This window comes from Alexandromys fortis, unplaced genomic scaffold (assembly GCF_014885135.2).
Source record: "Alexandromys fortis isolate MF-2015 unplaced genomic scaffold, M_Fortis_MF-2015_v1.1 scaffold_10, whole genome shotgun sequence".
Lineage (NCBI taxonomy): Eukaryota > Metazoa > Chordata > Mammalia > Rodentia > Cricetidae > Alexandromys > Alexandromys fortis.
The window spans coordinates 16,325,523-16,332,995 of NW_026067895.1; the positions used below are offsets into that span (position 1 = coordinate 16,325,523).

Consider the following 7,473-nt stretch of genomic DNA (forward strand, 5'->3'; position numbering starts at 1 on the left):
GATGTTCAGCTTTGTAACAACTGCCTGCGAACCATCCAGTTAGGTTTTAAACATTTTATAGTAAGCAGGCCCTTCTCCCACTCTCTCACCACCGGAGGGGGCCTTCCAACTGCCCAGAAGTGCCCTGAGGCGACTTTTCTCTGGAGGTCAGAGGTTGTTAGCCAAGCTTTCCAAGTGGTTACCTTTTACCCAGACATTGGATCAACCTAAGGCAATGCAGCTGGCGTAACTATTAGCCCAGGAGCTTCCAATGGGTGCTGGACGTTCAGCGGGGAACTAACCTCTCCAATTACCAACAAAACATAATTTAATTATTCCATTTCTAAGTGCTTTCTTTCTAGCGTTTTCTTTATAGACCTAAGAAAGGTCAGTTGCAGAGAATTTTACTCTGCTCTCTCTCCACCTACTGCGAGCGTCAGTCTACAGCTTCATAAATGCAGAAGAGCAGGGATAACGTTCCTAGCTTAATGCACGTTCTTAACCATAGATCAGTTTAGAAATGTCCCTGGTACTGCCTATGCCATCAGAACAACAAGTGCCCGCCTTTCTGGTACACACTGATTCTACTTACGATAGCATCCAGGTTGTACTGTGCATTTCCTTAGCAACCAAAAGCTATGTCCCAGGCCTCTACCTTTCCAAGCTATGGCAAGAAAGTCGGTAAACTGGGGATTGAGAGGTTTAGCTCCACGAGAAGTCCTGGACTGAATGACTGCCACCAAGGAATAAAATAAAAATCGGCTTGTACAATACAAACAAATCTGCTGGCCAAACAGATTTTTAAAAAGCTTAAAAAAAAACCACAAGACAAAAATTAGCGATTTAGTTTACCTGGTAAAATGCTTATGTAGCATGGAGGCAGACCTTGGGCTGTATCCCCAGCAACACGCACACACACTCAACCTGGTTAAAAGTAGAATAAAAATTTGTTCCCATCATGAAAACTGAGCTCAGAATCCTGTTGGGGACAACACAAGTTAAAACACACAGCAAAAGATAAACAGGGAGGAAAGAAAATAGGCAACCCTCATGCGTTTCTCAGTTAGTTTCACAAGAGCAATCACCTTGAAGCACTAAACAGAAGCAGAAGTCTGCAGAGTAAACAGCCTCTCTGGAAAACACAGACAACACGTGCTCCCTCCTGGCACCTGGTACAGGGCTCGCTCCCCCAGCTCCTCCACAAGGTCTTTCTTTGGTAGAGGTGAGCAGAGGAAGCCTGTAATCCTTAAAACTCCATAGCCAAGCTGTAAATACAATCTCACTTCTCAAAGACCTACTCTAGGAAACCCTGACAACCCCAAACTGAAACTGTGTTGCTTGTGTATTATATACTCGGAACCACATCGGCTGGCATCACACAGGATTTGGTGCATTTGTTGATTCGCCCTACCTACCTGGAGCGACAGTCCCAGCCACTGCCCTACTACTAGGTAGTACCTAGTTTAGGGCTGAAACCCAATTGGTAAGCCGATTCCCGTGAGTTTTCTTGGTGAAGGAAATCCCACTGGTGATCACAGGGTGCCTTGTGGAAGTTACGCGCGACTTCGCTCCTCCTCTACTTTTCCTGGAGTTCCACCATCTGGCGCTGCTACAACCCGTCACCCCGGAGAATATTTTAATGAACTGCCTTCCTTGCCTTCCCACAAAGAGCCACACGTACCTTCCTCCTGGAGACAGGATCCTGGAAAGTTCCTGAAGGATCAAGTTTGAGCCGGGCACTCCCTCCGTGCGAGCAGCCGGGCGTAAGGAGTGGCTGCTGTCCCCGCAGGCGGACCGCCTCTAAGAAGCTGACCGGCGCGGAAAGCACAGAGAACAGTGAGCTCAGGGGGCTGCAGGAGCCAGGGCGCCTCAAGCAGCACGGGGTTTTGGAATGCAGGGCGTGGCTCTCTGCTACAGCTAAAGAAGTGAGTCAGCCCCTACGCTATCCTAACCAATAAGCGCGTTCACTGTCGGTTAAGGCGGAACTTTCCTTTCTTGATTTAGGTCGAGTTCAGCTTTAGGTCCAGTTTAAGCTTTTACGAACTTTAACACTTCGAAAGTTTGGGAAAACTTTTCTGAAGCCAGGATTAATCATGTAATAAGAACCAGTGGAAGCCCTTGGGTTTCTGCTGGTACTGGTTCCCGAGTTGAGGCTGTAATGTGTGCAAAGTGCTCTCAAGACCGCCACCAAAGCGGGCTGAGAGCTGACGTGCCATGAGTCTGGACTGTGCCCGCCTAAGGTGGCCAAATTACAGGTGACCCTACATGCAAGACACTTAGCTCAGCGCTCCACAGAGTAGCTACTCAGATAGGTCAAATCCTGAATCTGGAGTGCCACTATTGTCAACAGCCATAGACTGAGTAGGACGAGGTGACACAGCCTTGTAATCACAGTTAATCCAGAGGCTGGAGCAGGATTCCTGCCTGGGTAGTTTAGGGAGACTCTGACTCAAACTTTCAAAAGGCTTTTTGTTTGGTTGTTGTTGTTTCCCCCGAGACAGGGTTTCTCTGTGTAACAGTCCTGGCTGTACTGGAACTAGCTCTTGTAGACCAGACTGGGCTCAAACTCACAGAGATCCTCCTGCCTCTGCCCTTGAGTGCTGGGATTAGAGGTGTGTGCCTTCACCACTACCCAGCTTGTTTGTTTTTAAGGGGTGGGCAGGGTCTGGATGTAGCCTATGAGGAAGTTCTAGCTTAACACACATCAGGCACTAGGTTCCATTCCCTAAACTGCAAAGAAAAAACTTTTAAATGATAAACTGGCCTTTAACTTTAAAAATTGTTTCTTATGCTAAAAATACACAGAGTATTTTACAGCTGAAATAGCTGCTTGGTGTTGCATGGTTTGACTCTCTTAAATCATGAGAAACGTAGGCTTATGGTTTAAGTTTCTTGGATTTTATGTAATAACATAATTGAAAGGAAAGAATTACTAGTGAAAAAAAGAATATTAAAGGAGTGATATTTAGAAAATTAAATACACTTAAAAAGCAAGAATATATTTTTAAAACATTCTATCTAGACACAGTGTCTTAAACATTATATTCTAATAAAAAATTTAAAAGAAACTGTAAACAGTTGGGATTTGGCAAATTAGAGGAGACTACAGAACTCCTAATTCCCGGAATCCTGATCTATTAAAACATGAACTGATCACTAGTACTAATGGAGTTTCTGAGAGGAAGAAAGATTATTTTCATTAGTTATTACTGTGTGCAGGTGGGTGGCGGGGTGGGTGGGTGCGTGTACACAAGTGTGGAGGTCAAAGTCAGTTCTCTTCCTACCTTATGTGGGTTCCAAGGGCTAGACGTGGGTCATCAGGCCTGCATGGGAAGCATCTTTATCCACTGAGCTATCGCACCAGCTCAAGAGACTTTGTTCATAAATCGGAGATTAAATCTTCTTAGGTTTAGAGATCTCTTGAGTTTGACTCCCTTGCCGCTCCCACATACGTGTGTGTAAGTGTCTGTGCACACGTGCAAGTGTATGGTATGCACATACACACGAACACATGCATGGCTGAATGTATGTTTATGCTTAGTGGCCAGAGGAAACTCTTAGGTGCCTTTCCTCAGGAACGCTCATTTTTAGTTGTTTTGTTTTTTTGAGACAAGGTTGGCCTGGAATTCCCCAATTAGGCTGAAGCCCCAGAGATGTGTGTCTTCACTTCCCCAATGCTGCCGCTGTACGCATGCACCACCATGCTCAGCTCTCCCATCTACTCATTTATGTGTTTATTTATTTATTTATTTATTTATTTATTTATTTATTTGGGAGGAGGTGTGCCACAGCACCTGTGTGAATGTCAGAGGACAACCAACAGGAGTCAGTTCCCTTTTTCCATCACGTGGGTTCCAGGGACCAAACTTAGGTTTATCAGGCTTAGTCTCCATGAGCCCTTACCCACGCCATCTTGACAACCATACCCGAGCCATCTTGACAGCCCAAGGTGTCTGGCTTTTTAGGTGGGTTATGTGGGCTCTGGGGTTTTCACTCAGGGTCAGGTTGTCAAACAGCTAACACAGCCAGCGCTTAACAGGCTGAGCCATTTCCCCAGATCACCGTGTGTTCCCTTAGAGCCAGTCATCCCACTGGCCAAGACTTCTTCAAAATGTTCTCTAACCAACGAGACCTAAAGCGAGGATGGGGCCTTCCTAAAACATTGTTCTTTCCTGTGAGGCAATGGGAGAAACAGAAAGAACACTGTACCATGAACCAAAAGTGCCCTTCCTAGTCTGGGTTCTGCCAGTAGCTGACCAGAACCACAGCTTCATCTCTCTCAAGTTCTCTGCCAGCTCGTCCACTAGGAAAAACAAACTGACTAGGAAAACAAATGGTCAAAAGGGGCAGAAGCAAGACAGGTCTTCCACTTCTCTCTAGCAACAGATACCCAGCACTCGAAAGGAGCCTGATCGTGCGCTTCCCCCATATCCCTCAGCAAGGTGACACTCACCAACCCTCGAAGCTAACTTCTGGCAGCCTCTGTGCTCCATCTCCATCTCTTGGCAACTCACTATCAACAGGTGTGTCAGGAAGGTGTCCCTTTATGCCTGTACCATTTCTGCCGTTCTTGGTTCAAACACTGGCTCCTTGTGCCAGAGTCAGGGATGTTGGATGCTGTCCAACTGCTATTTCTGCTGAAGGCCCCTCCCTCTGGGCCTCCGGACAAATCAGCACATCACATGATAAATGTCAAAGTTCAGCATGCCATCAGGTCTTACACCTTTCCTCCCTCAGTCACCGAACTGTACCTTTAGAGGAGGTGCAAACGGAAACAGTCTTCTTAAAAGGCAGCGTCTCAAATGGTCATATTCATGCGGATTTTTAAAAACAGTGTTTTTATTTAAAAAAAAACTACTGCTATTTATTATACCTTGTGAACTCTGTTGGTTATATATTATGTACTAGGATATTATTTACTAGGCAATATTCTGGTTGTTATATTGAACTTGACATTCAGAGCAAGTGTTAAGCCCAGGAAGAAGGAAACCTTCCTAAATGCCATCAGCTGTAATCAGAAATCAAAGCACTTAAAACACATTTTCCGCAGCCTTTATGTACCCGCAACAAGGCCGCCATTATCGATATAGTTATGGCATTCTCACAAGAGGAAGGGGTTAAATATTTCCAGGTCTTTGTTATCCACAATGGCAACACAAAGTACAAAGCTGCTCAGTATACAGTTATGAAAAAACAAAGACAAAGATTAGCCCACAGGCCAGATGCAGACCATTCAGTCCGTCAGAAGACAGCTTCTACTCCACGAAACCCAGTCTTTACATCACACTGCCGAAGAACCTATCACTCTGTCTGTGCTTTCCCACGGGCACTGAGCACAGTCACCTCCACATCTGCCCCACACTGGGCTTGCTGTCTAATGAGCTTCTCGAATCATTTTACTTCTCCTAGTCCAGACCCACTCAAGCCTGCCTTCTCCTAGAACTCGCTTCCTGGCCCAAGCCCTGATGAGATTGCTCCTGTCCTCTCTCCTTCTCCAAGGGGAACAGACCTCATTACTTCATGCCACCCTTCTCGGTGAGATCCCTACCCTCTCCCCTAGCAGGTGACTGCATATGAGGCAGGCAGCGGTGTACTTCAGAGGCCTAGATCCCACAGGCCTAAGCTACTCTAAGTAGGCATTGTTGTTGATCTAATGCTGCCCAAGTCATATAACAACCTAGACAGTGAAAAGAAAACTTGGCTGCTGCATCCGGAATAAACAACTATTAGAGTTTCTGAAACCAGTTGGCGAGCAGAAGCCAAGCATCAGCTGTGTTTCTCTTTCTAACACGTTCCAACAGTACTGAAGGCTTCTCGGGAAGCCAATCCAGGACTTCCTGAGAGGAAGGGAGGTTGATGCAGCATGTGTCATCTCAAGTCTCAGTTCCCCAAACCCTAGCCCACTGAAGAGTGGCGTTAACTCCGTGTAGCTTCCTTCCAGTAGGGAACATATGCGCATGCTTGGTGATTTGCCAAAGTGCTCATTTCTTCTTTCATATAAATCTCTCAGTGTATGTGTTATAGTCACAATATCTCTCTTTAGCTGCCTTTAATAATGACTTCAATAATAAAGTACAGTATCAAAGCACAATTGTATTCTCTCTCTCACACACACACATACACACACACAATCACATACACACACTCACACTCTCACACACATGTTGCGGACTAATCTTTTTGTACACTGTGACGATGTGTCACTCTGATTGGTTTAATAACAAGCTGAATGGCCAATAGCTGGGCAGGATTTCCAGGCACAGAGGGCACAGAGAAGCAGGCTGGAGCCATGAGGAGTCGCAAGCCAGACGGAAAGTGAGCAAGACATGCAGGAGGACAAGTAAATGCCGCAAATCATGTGGAAACCCATAGGCGAATAGAATGGGTTAATTTAAATTAGAAGCGCTAATTAGAAACATGCCTAAGCTATCAGCCGAGCTTTTCTAATTAATAAAAGAAGTCTCCATGTCATGATTTGGGAGTTGGCAGGAGGGACAGAAAAATCCGCCCACCCCCACATACATACACACACACACACACACACACACACACACACACACACACACACACGCCCCATGATAGGGGTACAATTGTTTGGATGATCTAATCAAAAGTCATGTGACATTTGTATCAGAGCAAGCACCTAGAGTCATTGCCACATATATACCCACGTATCTCCAGTCACTAGTTTAATTAGTGTCAATAAATATCTGTGTTTATGACAGTAAACATTACCACTCTTCCCATAAAAGCTATGTCAGAAGCCAGCTGCCCTATTAGCCAATTAAATGCTTCACAGCTGAAATTTGTGACAAAGGACACTGCAACATGTCCTTATAGATAATCAAGAGAGGCAGTCAGCATCCTTTAGCCTGTGTGTAACAGAGATGGTACCTGAAGCATCCTCGGCCAAGAAGCAACATGCGGTGAACTGAATGAAGACGGCAGGCAGCAGGAATGCCTGATGAAGCATCTCTGGGCCTTAGGAGCCACTCCCCAGGCACCTACCTTCTACTCACCTCCCAGCACTGGCACTGTGAGGAACTCTTCCACATTTAGAGCTGTAAATTTGAAAATTCTCAGCAGCCGGGCAGTGGTGGCACACGCCTTTAATCCCAGCACTCGGAAGGCAGAGACAGGCGGATCTCTATGAGTTCGAGGCCAGCCTGGTCTACAAGAGCTAGTTCCAGGACAGGCACCAAAAACTACGGAGAAACCCCGTCTCGAAAAATCAAAAAAAAAAAAAAAAAAAAAAAAGAAAAAGAAAAAAAAAGAAAATTCTCAGCAAAGCCTTCCACCTTCTAGCCAGGGCCATTTATCGATGATGCCCTGGTCTACAAGAGAATCGTCTAGTTAGACTGGTGTGAGAAGTAAATTCCATCAGATCTACTAAGCTGAGTGATGGTGACACACACCTTTAATTCAGGCACTCGGGAGGCAGAGACAGGCAGATATCTGTGAGTTCGAGCCCAGCCTGGTCTACAAGAGTGAATT

At 45.7% G+C, this 7,473-nt stretch overlaps 1 protein-coding gene across 1 annotated transcript in view; it reads right to left on the bottom strand.

Moving 5' to 3' along the window:
- Positions 1-1,872, bottom strand: part of Sgms1 (sphingomyelin synthase 1) — an 83,270-nt gene extending 81,398 nt beyond the window's left edge. The window contains exons 1-2 of the mRNA XM_050157565.1: positions 1,661-1,872; positions 832-903 (exon numbers count right to left, since the gene is read on the bottom strand). The gene's annotated coding sequence lies outside the window, so the exon portion shown is untranslated. The remainder of the gene's footprint in view (positions 1-831; positions 904-1,660) is intronic.
- Between the last annotated feature and the right edge of the window lie 5,601 nt (positions 1,873-7,473).